Source organism: Pristiophorus japonicus, chromosome 1, assembly GCF_044704955.1.
Source record: "Pristiophorus japonicus isolate sPriJap1 chromosome 1, sPriJap1.hap1, whole genome shotgun sequence".
NCBI lineage: Eukaryota > Metazoa > Chordata > Chondrichthyes > Pristiophoridae > Pristiophorus > Pristiophorus japonicus.
The window spans coordinates 249,805,837-249,822,247 of record NC_091977.1 but is presented as its reverse complement, the minus strand read 5'-3'; the positions used below and the strand labels follow the sequence as shown (position 1 = coordinate 249,822,247).

The 16,411-nt window shown below is 42.3% G+C and overlaps 1 protein-coding gene and 1 pseudogene across 3 annotated transcripts in view; both read right to left on the bottom strand.

Annotated features, from left to right (window-relative positions):
• The window catches only part of LOC139269514 (tyrosine-protein kinase JAK2-like), a 375,442-nt gene that overhangs the window by 240,766 nt on the left and 118,265 nt on the right, over positions 1-16,411 (bottom strand). The gene's annotated exons all lie outside the window — the stretch shown is intronic.
• Positions 11,008-11,246, bottom strand: LOC139279434 (U2 spliceosomal RNA; annotated as a pseudogene).

The following is a 16,411-nucleotide window of genomic DNA, read 5'->3' as shown; positions in this document are numbered from 1 at the left end:
CAACAGCAGATCCTTTCCAGGAGCAATTGACAATTGAGTTGCTGACGTGGGAACTTTCAAGTCTGTCAATAGTGTCAAAGTTGATTGACAGCAAGTTGCTTCAGTAAGCTAGAATGAAATGGCTATATTTAAATGCCCTTGCCAGACAAGATGAAGTGCCTGATTTTGTTGAGTACACTAAGGAAACAAAAGTATATTTGAAAGCATTTCCGAAAGGAGCTTTTGCAAATTTCAAACACAAGAGAAAAAAATAATCCATGACCGGGGAATAGAACCAATAACGACGTGCTTTTATAGAAGCGCCTTTAACGTAGAAAAAAAGTCACAAGACGATTGGTTCCCAGTATAAGAGCTGAGATCCTTGGCCAAAATGAAAATACAACAGGTAATTAAAGGCAACCTTTGCTCACATTGCAGATTAGCAACTTTCCCCAATGTAATTTTTAAACTCGCCCATCTCCTTTCCAAACATCACATGATTTTAAACTTTATGGCTTTTTAAAGATGCAAGAGAAAACTAAATGCCGCGTTAAAGAAGGAAATATTTTGGAGGGGTGATCAACATCTTGGTCAAAGGGGTGGGATTTAAAGAGGGTCTTAAAGGAGAAGAGGGAGGTGGAGCGACACAGGGGTTTAGGGAGGAATTCGAGAGCATGGGGCATGGTGGTTGAAGACACGGCTGCCAACTGTGTGGAGAAGGGAGTGGAAGGGATGCACAAAAAGCCAGAGTCAGAAGAATGGAGAGTTCTGCGGAGATTTTTAAGGGAGAAGGGTTTACAGAAAATAGCAAGGGACAAGGCTAAGAAGGGATTTAAACACAAGGATAAGATTTTTTAATTTGAGGCGCTGGGGAACCTGGAGCCAATGCAGCAAAGACGGAGTTGGGGGGTGGGGGGGATGGATCAGTAGGACTTGATGCAGAATAGGATACAGGCAGCAATGTTTTGGATGAGCTGAAGTCTACGGAAGATGGGAGGTCGGCAGTAGAGCAATGGAATAGTCAAATCTAGAGGTGACACGCATGAGAGTTTCAACAGCAGATGGGCAGAGGTGGCTGATGTCACAGAGGTGGAAGTAGGCGGTCTTTGTAATGGAGAGAGCATGGGGTTTGAATCTTAGCTCAGGATTGAACAGGATGTCAAGAATGTTAACAGTCTGGCTCAGTGCGTGACACTGGCCCCGCAGGGAGGGGGTTGCAATTGATGCTAAGAGGATGGAGAACAAAGACAACTGGAAAAGCGTGCAGTTAGTCTACGACTCAATGTTAGCCGAGCAGTGTGACAACACAGAGGCAGTGAAGGGATAAAGAGAGGGGATATGGAAGCTGATCCCATATCTGTGGATAATGTCACTACAGGGTAGTACGTAGATGAGGAAAAGGAGGGGGCCAAGGATAGATCCTTGAAGGATTCCAGAGGTAATGATTTGGGGGTGAAAAAAGAAGCCATCGCTGTAGACACTCAGGTTAGGATTGGATTACTGTGGAACCAAGAGAGCGTATTATTCCTTTTTAAATACTTAGCCAATTCCGTTTTAAATGTCTCAATAACCATTTTAGCCACATAAAACAGGGGACCCAGATACTAGACCGAAACTACTGTAACAAGCTTACAAAACACATGTAATTGACAAGTAATGCACTGAGGATCACCAATAATCTAGGAAATCAAATAATGCATTATAATTTTAGGAGGTCAGTGTGACAAAACATACCAATTGCAAACATTTCTGCTTGGCAACAAATCTTAACCTTTATCATCACAGAACTGTTGGGTATGACAGAATACTAAAGCTGTCTTTATGTTGGTGTCAGGTGCTCCGGAATTGTGGGTCCAGTACAGCTGGCAGCAACCCCAATGTAGTGGCTATGGCCTGAGCCCAAAACACCCATTTTCCTAGATTAGCCACTAACATTTTTTCCAAAGCGACCATCCATAAACCAGCAAGTATCACAATATCTCTTAGTTAAAAAAAACAATCAACTTCCATCACTGACCATATTACTTTTCAAGCCACCAACATTATGTTTCACATTAAATTTATAGCTTAAGTAAAATAAATAAATCCAAATATGAAATCAGAAAATATAGTTATATAACTGTTATTAAAAAATCTGTATGTTTCCTCCATGTATAATTGCCCCTTTTTCTGAAGCGCAGGATTGAAGTTCTAAAAGGTTTCCCAATGTTCCCTTTGCACTCTCCAGCTCAAGTTGCAGCACGTGACAACTGGGAGGCTGCCATTTTTACACCTGGCAAAATCTACTAGAAGTTATGGTTCGTGCCAAAACCAATGACAATGGATAAAACAAGATTTAGGTTCTCGGCAAGAGTTCCACAGGTTAGGTGATCTATTGGACATCGAAGGTAGGAATGTCAGGGTTACTATCAGTGTCACATTAGCCAGCACAGGAGAAGTCAGATTAAGAGACAAATGCTTCACTAAAACTGTGGTACGGAGTGGGGCAGGGTGGGGAATCTCAGATTTCAGAGGCATTAGGACTGGTTCTGGGACAGAATTACTGCCAGGATGGTCGATACCAGAATATAATTGGAGCCAATATCTTTGTGAGCAAATTAACTGAGGCTTTGATTCGAGTGTTTAAACTAATATGGCGAGGGCAGGCAAAATGTAAGAGAGTAGAGTAGGCACCTCAGTGGGTAAAGTAAGCTTTAAGTGTATAGGGAACAAGAAAGTTGAAAGAGGTGCATAAACTACAATGTCAAACTACAGAAAGGGAATGCAAGATGACATTGTGGACATGTTTGAGAGGCATATATTAATCATAAAATAAGAGATTTGAGTTATCCAAAAATCCTTAGCACAGTATCCATTTTTTTGATCACGTCTCTGAAGCAGCTTGGGAGATTTTTCTGTTCAAGGCACTACATAAATGCAAGTCATTGTCATTTCACTCTGTGTTGGAGAGCGATTTGTTTTGCAATTTTTACCAGCAGTGTTCTATTTGTAGGGGGTTTTCCCCTTTGAAACTTCATTTAAGTTGAAACGGAAATTTAATTAAATAGGTTAATGTAAAGCCGAGATGATGATTAAAGCAGCAACTCAAACATAACCTCAAGTCACGCGTTTCATTTCTGGAAACCACAGCTCATGCTCAACCTGTGAACTGCGTATAAACAAATCAATGGAGTAAAAATCAACTTGCGTAAGGTCAATTCTTACTATCAACCCTCTTTCTTGCTAAATAAATGGTGCATCCCAACGACACAGATCAATTTGAACATCAAGCTCTGGATAAATAACTGAATAGGTCTATTAGTGGGTGATCAATAGTTTGATTATCAGAGACATGCAGAGAATGTACCCTCCAGTGTACCAGGTATATTTGTTAACTCTTGGGATAACCTTGCAAAGATGCAGCATTCTACATCGGAATGGAAAATGATGCTCCCCATCTCATACAAGCCACATCAGCAGGTAGTGCACTGAAGGGGAAAATAAATTTGGAATGAGCATCAAGTATTCTTCAGTTTTTTTTAAAGTTTGACTATTGGCAGAGATTGAATGTATGTCATTTAGACATCTGTGCAGTCTTTTACATTATCCCAGTTCAAAGTCAACTCATGAAACAAAACAATAGTCTGGTCTGACGTCACCAAGGGCATTCTGTGAGACAGGGACCGAACTGCGTTATCTTTCCTTGTCCTCTCTATAGACCCGACTTTAACCCAGAGCAAAAATCGGGTGGGCGGAGGATGAGGCAAACCCTGCAGACTCTGAGCATCCTCCTCACAGCTCACACTGCCACCAAGCTGAGTGTCACCTGTAAACTTGGAGATATTACATTCAATTCCTTTGTCTAAATCATTTATATTGTAAATAGCTGGGGTCCCAGCACTGAACCTTGCAGTGCCCCACTAGTCACTGCCTGCCATTCTGAAAAGGACCCACTCTTGGCCTCCTGTCTGCAACCAGTTCTCTATCCACGTCAGTACATTACCCCTAATCCCATGTGCCTTAATTTTGCATACCAATCTCTTGTGTGGGACCTTGTCAAAAGCCTTTTGAATGTCCAAATACACCACATCCACTGGTTCTCCCTTGTCCACTCTACTAGTTACATCCTCAAAAAATTCTAGATTTGTCAAGCATGATTTCCCTTTCATAAATCCTTGGACTGATCCGGTCACTGCTTTCCAAATGCGCTGCTATTACATCTTTAATAATTGATTCCAGCATTTTCCCCGCTACCGATATCAGGCTAACCGGTCTATAATTCCCTGTTTTCTCTCTCCCTCCTTTTTTAAAAAGTGGGGTTACATAAGCTACCCTCCAATCCATAGAAACTGATCCAGAGTCCATGGAATGTTGGAAAATGACCACCAATGCATCTATTATTTCTAGGGCCACTTCTTTAAGTACTCTGGGATGCAGACTATCGGGCCCTGGAAATTTATCGGCCTTCAATCCCATCAATTTCCCTAATACCATTTCCTGACTAATAAGGATTTCACTCAGTTCCAAATTCTCGCTAGACCCTCGGTCCCCGAGTATTTTCGGAAAGTTATTCGTGTCTTCCTTAATGAGGACAGAACCAAAGTATTTGTTCAATTGGTCTGCCATTTCCTTGATCCCCATTATAAATTCACCTAAATCTGTCTGCAAGGGACCTACATTAGGTCTTCACTAATCTTTTTCTCTTCACATATCTATAGAAGCTTTTGCCGTCAGTTTTTATATTCCCTGCAAGCTTACTCTCATACTCTATTTTCCCCCTCCTAATTAAACCCTTAGTCCTCCTCTGCTGAATTCTAAATTTCTCCCAGTCCTCAGGTTTGCTGCTTTTTCTGGCCAATTTATATGCCTCTTCCTTGGATTTAACACTATCCCTAATTTCCCTTAATAGCCACAGTTGAGCCACCTTCCCCATTTTATTTTTATGCCAAACAGGGATGTACAATTGTTGTAGTTCATCCATGTGATCTTTAAATGTCTGCCATTGCCTATCTACCATCAACCCTTTAAGTATCATTCACCAGTCTATCCTAGCCAATTCACGTCTCATACCATCGAAGTTACCTTTCCCCAAGTTCACGATCCTAGTCTCTGAGTTAACTGTGTCACTCTCCATCTTAATGAAGAATTCTACCATATTATGGTCACTCTTCCCCAAGGGGCCTCGCACGACAAGATTGTTAATTAATCCCCTCTCATTATACAAGATTCATTCTAGGATGGCCTGCTCTCTAGTTGGTTCCTCGACATATTGGTCTAGAAAACCATCCCTTATACACTCCAGGAAATCCTCCTCCACAGTATTGCTACCAGTTTGGTTAGCCCAATCTATATGTAGATTAAAGTCACCCATGATAACTGCTGTACCTTTATTGCATGCATCCCTAATTTCCTGTTTGATTCCATCCCCAACCTCACGACTACTGTTTGGTGGACTGTACACAACATCCACTAACATTTTCTGCCCTTTGGTGTTCCGCAGCTGTACCCATATAGATTCCACATCATCCAAGCTAATGTCCTTCCTTACTATTGCGCTAATCTCTTCTTTAACCAGTAACGCTACCCCACCTCCTTTTCCTTTCTGTCTATCCTTCTGAAATGTTGAATACCCCGGGATGTTAAGTTGCCAGCCTTGGTTACCTTGGAGCCATGTCTCCATAATCCCAATTACATCATATCCGTTAACAGCTATCTATGCAGTTAATTCATCCACCTTATTACGAATGCTCCTCGCATTGAGACTCAGAGCCTTCAGGCTTGTTTTTTTTTTTTAAACACTCTTTGTCCTTTTAGACATGCATGGGGTCAACTTTCATATGTCTGGTGATGATCCCCAGCTTTACCTGTCCATCACTACCCTGGATTCCATGACTCTTACTGTGCTGTCCAAAGTCAAGCCACAGTTGTGCCAGAGTTTTCCACAGCTCAATATTGGCAAGACTGAATCCATCCTGTTTGGTTCCTGCCAGAAACTCCTGATCTTAGCCCCAATCCCATCTTCTTCAAGCTCAAGCCAACATTGTGGAATTTCAGCATCCTTCTCAAACATGAGCTGCGCTTCAAACCCTGACTCTTGTCCTGTATCTCCGAGATGAAAGAAAAGAGCCTTTCATGACCTCAAGATGCCCCAAAGCACTTTCCAGCCGATTAACTACTTTTGAAGTGTAGTCACTGTTGTAATGCAGGAAAACACAGCAACCAATTTGCACACAGCTGGCTCTCGCAGACAGCAATGAAATAAATTACCGTTTGTTTTCAGTGAAGTTGGTTGAGGGATAAATATTGGCCACTAAAAGTTGGACTTAGTCATTGACGCCTGCCCTTGTTGAAAGTAGGCTCCCTGTTATGTCTGTAATGCACTTATGAATGACTCTACGAGGTAATGTGTTGTACTCAAACTGTAGTGACCATGGTCCTTTATTCGTAACTCCAGAGTGAGGCACAAGCATGGTGAGCAGCCTTTTATACTGGGCCCTGCACACCTATGCAGGTGACCCTCAGGTCTCCCACCGCAGTGCCCTCTGGTGGACAGCCTCTGCCACAGGGGCAGCAAACCCCGGTCTCCACCAGTTGCACCCTCTAGTGGTGCCAGCATAGTATACACACAGTGTAAACCTTATTGATAGCACATCAGGTAACAAGTCTCCATCTTATGCAACTATATAGTGACTACACATCTATAGTCTGCATATATAACACTCCCAAGGTATGGAAAGTGGTCCACGTGGTCATGGATCTTGATAATCGGGGTGGGGGGGGGGGGCGGGCAGTACTGTGTGCAGCCTTCAGTTGCCCGAGGAAAAGAGTGTTTGAAGATCAGGATCTCAAACCCGGCACCAAACTCATGGTCTACAGGGCAGTAGTGATTCGCGCCCTCCTATATGCTTCAGAGATATGGACTATGTACAGCAGGCACCTCAAAGCACTGGAGAAGTACCACCAAGATGCTGCAAATCCACTGGCAGGATAGGTGCACCAACATCAGTGTTCTCGCTCAGGCCAACATCCCCAGCATCAAAGCATTGACCACACTCCATCAGCTCCGCTGGACGGGCCACATCGTCCGCATGCCCAATGCAATACTCCCAAAGCAAGCGCTCTACTCAGAGCTCCAATACGACAAGCGAGTCCCAGGTGGGCAGAAGAAACACTTCAAGGACACCCTCAAAGCCTCCTTGAAAAAGTGCAACATCCCTGCCAACACCTGGGAATCCCTGGCCCAAGACTGCTCAAAGTGGAAGCATCCGGGAAGGCGCCGAACATGCCGAGTCTCTTCGCCGGACGCATAGGGAAGCCAAGCACAAACAGCGGAAGGGGCGCACGACAACCCAAGCACCCCACCCACCCGTCCCTTCAACCACCGTCTGCCCCATCTGTGACAGAGACTGTAGATCCCACATTGGTCTCACCAGTCACCTGAGAACTTATTAGTGTGGAAGCAAGTCATCCCCGACTCCGAGGGACTGCCTAAGAAGAAGAAATATTGGCCATGAAACAGTGAGAAACCTCCTGCTCTTCTTTGAATAGTGCAGTAGGATCTTTTAAGTCTAACTGAGAGGACAGACTTGGTTTAATGTCTCATCTGAAAGACGGTGCCTCCAGACAGTACTGCACTGAAGCGAAAGCTTCATGACCTTCTGACTCAGAGACAAGAGTGTTGCCACTGAGCCAAGGCTGACACTTAACATTGTGATAGTCCTGCCCATCTCCATCTCACCCCCATCCCCATTGAAATACTCACGCATGCCTTTATCTCCCCCAGGCTTTTCCTGCACTTTCAGGTCTGGTCTGCTGGGCATTCTTTGAAGATGAAAAGAGCTACCAGCCATCTTGACTTGAAACCTGCATTAATGCAGATCTTCCCACTTTCAAAAGCCTATTCAAAATCTGTATTTTAGAATCTATATTTTTCATCCACCTCTTCGAATTTCTTGCCAAGTCCTGTGTGGGACTCAACACATACTGTGAAACACTTGAGTATTTCTCACCATTATAAAACTACCTGCAAGTTGTCTTGTCTGTTTGTTTTGTTGATAGTATAATCAAGTTATATTTTAGATAGAAGACTTTTGGAAATCAGTATTGATTACTATGGTACAGCTCATTTAGCGCAGACCAAGGATACATATATTCCTCATCCTAGTGTGGGTGTGCATGTTGTTTGGATTGCTCTGTGCATTTTGTGTGGTCATTGCAGGGAATAAGACAGTTTCCCTAATAAGCATTTGATCGCAAAATTCCCCTTTTGTTGGGGCTTTTTGATTATCAGGAAATCACACCAAGTGCGCAAGAAATCTGAAACAGTGAAACAAATACTTACCTGCAATGAAGCTTTCATTGCTCAATGCTCATTTCCATACATTGGATTCAAAAGGGGAACTATTTCTAAAAGATCACAAATATGGATCAATGTTTAAAAATATTACGCAAGTTCAGTATTGCATGTCTAAAATACTATAGGGGTAGATGGTGAATTAGACCTCAATACCGATTGATACTTTAGGGTGTGGGCAGTATGGTCAGTTGACTGGAGGGGGAAATTACATAGAAAAAATTCTATGTTGTGGTCAAATAAGATTTGGCTGATTGATACATCCACACGAGAGAGAAAGAAATATTGGTACGTGGAGCACCACGCACACACCCCCACACCCCACAGTTATATGCTGTATTTGATGGGCGTGAGATGCAGATGCAGATTTTCCACAGAAATAGGATATTCCCAGTTCATTACAGACAAGCCTCCACAGTCCCTCAAACAGCAGCTGAAAACTATTCCCAAATTCAGTTTGGAATTCTGCCGCACCTTTTAAAATGTTCCTGAGACTCACTGAAAACATGCAACATGGACACAACTAGACATCAGTAAGACATGTGCGTTGAAGAAAATTAAATAATTAAATGCGACAAGACATTTGAAACTGATGAAATGCCGACAATCCTGAAGGAAATAAAGTGAGGAAACAGCATTTATAGAAGCTCCATAAATTATGCAATCATCTCCCAAGAACTGGAGGGTAGCAAACATCATCCTGATATTGAAAAAAGGAGCGAGTCATGAACCATTAGCTGGAAGCATTACATAAGGAACGATGAATGTTTATCCAAACATTGACAGCCTCCTGTAAAATGAAAATTCAATATGGATTTAGAAGTAGTAGAATATGGTGGAAGTACATATCACATTCCACAACATCCAAAGAGAGAAGGTAGATTGTTTCAGGTGTATATTACTCATGAGAACAGGTCAGAAGTAACACTGATCTGACGCTGCTGGGGAGTGGACTGCATGGGTTGGCAAGAATTGGGGTCTGTAAATGGCAGCAGCCAAAGGATGATAAGGGAAGGTACAGGGATAGATGAATATTCCAGAAGTTTGCTCAATTACTTTTGGGGATCATGGAATATTTATATATTATTTTCTCTCAGGGGATTGGGTAGAGTTCATGATCGGGCAGATTGTACAGAGCCCTTATACATAGTTGTGGAAGGAGCATGGGAACATGGGCCAAAGGGCCTTTCTTGTCCATGCTTTCCAGTGTTTTAAGAGGAGTCTAATTCTCAGGATGTAGATAAACCATAAGTGAGAAACAATACACTTGTCCAATGGAAATGCAAAAACAACTTCATTTGAAAAAAGTTCAGACTATCTTTAGTATCTGTGTTATATGACGTGACAAGCAAGTGACTCTAAATGGAAGTATAATTTCCTTAAAATTCACACAGTATTATTTTAGATTTCAACACAGTCCAAGGTCCAACACATTCTAATGATCTGAGGTTGATTAGCATTGTTCATCAATTTGAAAATAGTTCAAAATTAGAAAATCGGCATTACCACAGGACTGCTCCTAAGACATGCAACTGCATCTGTGCCTCAAGGTGAACAAAATATGAGATTCTTTACATAACTGTCCCAGAATTAGACAGCAATTGCAAACTGACAGACGTTTTGTGGGCTGCATAAAGTTTCCCATATGCTTAAGTGTGTCGTCTCCAATAAAAGTGCATGTTACCTGACCGCAACATTAATCTGAACCACTTATTCGTAGAGAAACTCAACCCAGTCATCCTTATTAAGTCATAGTTCTCAACCATAGGATATTCTGGCATACATTACTCTATCCCATACATGGACTCGAGTGGAATCGTTTCCAGGAAGGAAATGGCTCTTTCCATAGAGATATTTCTTGCCATATTTCGCCTGTGTGTGTAAAATCACTGAAGAAGCCACAACAGATGTAGTGAAAGGACCTTTTGTGCTGCCAGAGGGACTCTGTAGGGTACAACCTTGGCTAGTGTTGAAACCTGTAATAGCCCTTGCCACAGAACTTGATGACAATCCACATAAAGGAGTGACAATGGATCATGAAGTTTTCAAAGAGGGCAGGTAGGTAACTGTGTATAAAGTGCAAAATTGCCGGGTTTTTTTAATTGAACAATTTATGGAATACCATAATTTGTATCTCACCCATGCATCCATGGACATGCACAAAAAGTAGGATGACAGGGGCTAGTGGGTGGGGGGGAGTGGGGGAGGGAAGAGAGGGAAAGAAAGACAAACTTATATTTATATAATGACTTCTCACATTGCTTCAGGTGCAATTAATTACTTTTGAAGTGCAGTCAGTGTTGTAATTTTGGCAAAAGCATCAACCAATTTGCACACAGCAAGGTCCTACAATCATCAAATAAGAAGAAACAGGACACTAAATATTAATACCATTTAATTGACAAATAAGTTCATTGTATTTAACTAAATTTCATACAAACAGCAGAGGGAAATATTGTTCTTATACAAGTGTTAGAAATGTTTTGTAACATTATACACATTAACCTTACTTCCTGTATCATGCTTTTAGAATGGAATGTCCAGATGTTAGAATGGAAAAACACTGCGTCAACATTTTTTTTTTTTGAAATTCGTAGCCAATCGTTCCAATTCTTTGTCAAATCACAAACGCCAGAGGTCACCTTGGGCCCATTCAAGGATCACTCTGCGCCAATGCTCTTAGCCAAAAGGCCTAGAGCCACTGCACCGTTCCTGGAAGTACTGCAATACCAGGTTCGTGCCATGGAGGTGGATGGGTCAGGTCCCCCACACACCTCCGTGGAGGTGGATGGGTCAAGCCACCCCACCCACCTCCTGTTTCCAAAAAAGCAAGCATATACCTTCCTGATCCAGGGAGAACCACCTTGGGGTTATGGTGGTTACTCCCCTGTCAGGTCAGTTACGCATGATCTTAGCCAAAAGGCCGAGAAGCGAATGCGTCGCGTCAACATTTTAGAACAGGAAAACTATATGTCAACGTGTAACAATGAAAAAGTTTCACTGTTGCTGATGATGAACCAGTAGGACCACAAAATACTTTCTGTAAAAATGGTCACTGCCATTCTTTCCTCAGTATCTGAAATTTCTGCTGGTCCAAATATGGTTTTCAGTAAATAATTCAAAACAATTACATATTTTACAAACATTATACTCACCAAATTATTTTTATCTGCTTGTTAATACCTTCATTGAACTTTTGACGTTAAAAACTCAGCCTCTTCCAAAAAGCCTGGGCTTGAATTTTTTGCCCAATGACTCTTGGCTATGGGTAAGTCCTGCAATCTGAACATGTGCCCTGGATTTATCAGTAGCAAGCCAAATAATAGAATGATTTTCTCAGTCTCTAACAACATCTATTTGGTTGATGTTCAAAATTACTTGAAGAAAAGCTGGAGGGCAAATTTCAAAAGCCAGGTCAAATTTATATTGACTGTTTTGACTGTGTTATCAATTTGTAAGTGAGTGAGCGAGCAAGTGAGTGACGTGCGAGCACGAAAGAAAGAAAATAAATGGTACCTCTGAGCAAAAACCTACATTTCAACCCTCCTGTCAAACTCTAAATGCCCTCTTCAGTGATACCATGCTGATAAACTCCCACAGTCCTATTGCAATGCTTCTAAATTCCAGATCTGCCTCTCAATTCTGTTAAACCTCAAGACCATTCCTCAGTGTCAGCAAAACCCAGGATTGCAGTTAAATCCCACTCACCCTGCAGAGTACTGCCAAATATCTAAATCCAATTGGTGCATCTCAGTTTTTAAAATGGGAAGGAATAAAAATTAAATACATAGGTCATGGAATATAAAATAAAGTCCACTCATTTCCAGTTTTCACAGAATAATGGAGAGTCACTGGTTAGGACTCAGCTGGAGTATTATATTCAATTCTGGGCAGCAAACTTTAGGAAGGATGTCAAGGCCTTGGAGAGGGTGCAGAGGAGATTTACTAGAATGGTACCAGGGAAGAGGGACCTCAGTTATGTGGAGAAGTTGGAAAAGCTGGTGGTGTTCTCCTTAGAGCAGAGAAGGTTAAGAGGAGATTTTATAGAGGTGTTCAAAATCATGAATGGTTTGATAGAGTGAATCAGGAAAAACTGTTTCCAATGGCAGAAGGGTCGGTGACCAGAGGACAAATAGTTAAGGTGATTGGCAAAAGAACTAGAGATGACATGAGGGAACATTGTTTTTAATAAACATAGCGAGTTGTTGTGATCTGGAATGCACTGTCTGGAAGCAAGTTCAATTGTAACATTCAAAAGGGAATTGAATAAATACTTGAAGGGAAAAAAAGTTACAGGGCTATGGGGGAAGAGCAGGAGTGTGGGACTAATTGGATAGCTCTACCAAAGAGGCACAATGGGCTGAATGGCCTCCTTCTGTGCTACATAATTCTATGATTCATGCAATTCGATCCAATCACCAGTAAATAACCGAGAATATCATTTGATAAAAATGGGTTTTGACATTGATTGTAAGTCAGTGAAAGATCTACAGTGAAAATGGTGTTAGGTGTTCCCATTAGAACATCTTGCTTTTATGGGAGTTATATATAGGCTAATGTGTGTTACAGGCTTCATTTGGACTTGGCTTGGATTAGTTGCTAAGCATGCAGCTAGCTATGACCAGAGGAGAGATTAGGTATAAGTAGTACGCATCGGGCCCTCCAGCCGGTTTGTTCCAATTCACTTCAGACCCCAGCCTCCTTGTTCTCTCTCAACCTGGTACAGTACGGCTTCAGTTCCATCTCTCAGCCTGGTTCAACCCCAGCAATGCCCATTCTCCCAGGCCTACCCTCCTCCCCTCTCCCCACTGCACATGTTGTTCCAAGTGTAGTCGGGTCCAGCTCTATTCTGGTGCAGTCGCTCTGCCATACAGTATTAAAGGGCTGTCTGCCAGCAGAAAATAGAGCAAGTAGCTTTCCAATGATGGATAATATGAAGAAAAGTTAGTCATAACACTGAGAACTGCAGCACCAACTCCCAATTATTAATGCCATATGTGTGTGTATTGTATATATTTGTTGAGTATGAGGTTAACCATTAAACTTACTATTAAATGCTAATAAGTACAGAAGACACCTCAAGTCGCTGGAGATATATCACCAACGATGTCTCCACAAGGCCCTGGGAGGACAGCGCACCAACATCAGTGTCCTTGTCCAGACTAACATCCCCAGCATCGAAGCACTGACCACACTCGATCAGCTTCGCTGGGCAGGCCATATAGTTCTCATGCCAGACACGAGACTCCCGAAGCAAATGCTTTATGCGGAGCTCCTTCACGGCAAACGAGCCAAAGGTGGGCAGCGGAAACGTTACAAGGACACCCTCAAAGCCTCCTTGATAAAGTGCGACATCCCCACTGACACCTGGGAAAAACTGGCCAAAGACCGCCCTAGGTGGAGAAAGTGCATCCAGGAGGGCGTTGAGCTCTTCAAACTCAGCACCGAGAACGTGAAGAAGTCAAGCGCAGGCAGCGGAAGGAGCGTGCGGCAAACCAGTCGCACCCACCCCTTCCCTCAAGAAATGTCTGTCCCACCTGTGACAGGGTCTGTGGCTCTCACATTGGACTGTTCAGACACTGAATAACTCACTTCAGGAGTGGAAGCAAGTCTTCCTCGATTCCGAGGGACTGCCTATGATGATGATGATGATGATATCAATGTGCCAATTGTTGAGCCAAAGTCCTAGCCCCCAGTGCAATCAACCATCTGTCAATCATGCCAGGGATAGAAAGCCAGCTGCAGAAACCACAGCAGGATTCTGGGCAATGGAGAGGAACAAAGGGAAAGCTGGTCTCTGAGCTCGTCTGTGGCTCCAGGCCCAGCTGGACACTGCAGAGCCACCGCCTTGGGCAGTTGCTGTTCCAGTAAGATAATAGGATCCCAAGTGCCGCTCTAAACAGCCTGCAGGAACAGAGGAACTTCAGGACCTGGAAATTGCTGTACTAAATAGTGTTGAGCACGAAGCAGTGTTTTTAAGGTGAGGGAAAATTCTCCTGTCACAGGGCTTGGGTGTGGAGGAGCACTCTTTCCATAGCTTGGGTGGGAACCATTCCAGGAACCACTGTTGCATTTCCTTAAACCCCTCGACAGTTTTTGCTCTTTTCTGTCCCTCTTACTTGATACATTTCTGCCATATTTTAAATTACTCTCTTAGAGGAGTCTTTGCACCTCACAATCTTGAGGCATTGTTACTGCCCCAATATATCGATCATTTTCTGATAATAAGCCCAGGATAACAAGCAGAAAAAACATTACGTAAACTGCTTTAGCTACTACATCTTTGTTGTATCTCCACAGGAATTTTCTCATATCTTCAAAAAGTGGCAGTGCTTCACAGCATCAGACCTTCTATCAGATTTCAATTCACAGGCAGATTTATTGAACAAAAGTTGAACAAGCGATTATGTAACAGCAATAAAATATATTATATATTTACAGTAGATAGTATATAAATCAGATCCTCAAACAAAAACAATGAACTGTCATAATCTGTTGGGGTAAAAAGGCTTCTCTTCTTCAAGGTGGATTCCCTGAAATAAGGAAACGACACCTGCCCTTATAACGACCACGGAATCAAACAGATGAAAAATTGGATTCATTTTTATGATCTTTATTCAAGTATACGCAGGGGAAGCATTCAGTCTTAGCCGCCTAAGAAAGGATGTTCCCCGAGTAATGGTTCTACACACAGTTATAGATTTTCCGAGATATGCGACCTTCATGCAAAGCCTTCTACGACCACCGGTTGGCCGACAGCTTATCAGCGGAGCTGCATTGATTCGTTAACCCTCATCTCGCCAGCTCAAGAGAAGCTGACCTCAGTCGATTGGAATGTGTTGTTCCGGATTTTTAAGCTTGTTCTGGATTTTTTAACCTTGTTCTTCAGTTTTAAGCTTGTTCTGCAGTTTTTAAAAAGATAAGCACACAAGCACGAGCTATGCCCTTTAACCTGATTTTGTTTCGTACCCTTAAATACTTAAATATACTTTTTACCCCCTTACATAATCTATATATCAATCTAGTATTTAGTAAATAGCCTTTGCATCTACAGTATTCTCTTCTTCAGGTCTTTCTAATTGTGGGAGCTAAGTGATCTAACCCATCTCTCTACATGTTCCAACCAACTCCCCGATTTGAAGTGTTGTGGCTTACAAGTACCGCTGAATAGTCATGTATTTGAATAATTGTCAGATAAATTCCCAAATAACTACCAGTCATACAACATAACTGAGCAAAGTACACAGTATGATTTTGTTTCAATGTGGCTTGGTTCCTCGGTCAACAGTTTTGGAGAACTCTCTACTCAGTTAGGCCAGGGTATCATTCTGACTGCAGCTGGTTCCTCATGTCTTGGGACCAAAGTTAAAGGAACTCTCATGCCTAAACTATACTCACAGCACACACCACGAGATGGGTGGATGTTTGGACACTCAGTGGCATGTCACTTGGAATGACAGAAAGGACCAAACGGTACAACCAGGAAGCCAAGGGGAAATTGCAGGACTGAGTAAGAACAGGGACAGCAAAGGGACTGTACAATGTTCAAATTGTTATTCATATTTTTTGGTAAAAACTAGGTCCACAACAGAGACATGACAAAGCAGAACATGAGCCAAGTCAAGTTTTTAACCAAAATTAAAGTGCACACTTGCGTTACAAAAATAACTCGCCAAAAAACCCGATACTATAGCTGCACAGGAATTTTCTACACTCCTGTAATATAGCCTGCGATTCTTTAAAAATAAAACTGTACTGACCACTGTAATTACAGCTGCTGCACGGTTCCAGAGTAAAATCGGATGAGTATCAGTCCAAGGCAGCAGATTGCCAAAATTAGCTGGTCTGTACAGCTGACTCGTGCACAAAAAGATAGGTTGCAGATTACTGACTTTTCCATTATTTAATGCTTTAAAAGCATGAAGGACAACTTTCCGCTGCAGCACTTCACGGTCTTTTGATCCACAATGTGATGATTTCTAAATTGATTCATTGCAGCTCACATTTTTTTTAAACAATTCATATTTATTAATGAGTCCGAAGGTAGGAACTTGAGCACATAAATCTTGGCTGACACTCCAGTGCAGTGCTGAGGGAGTG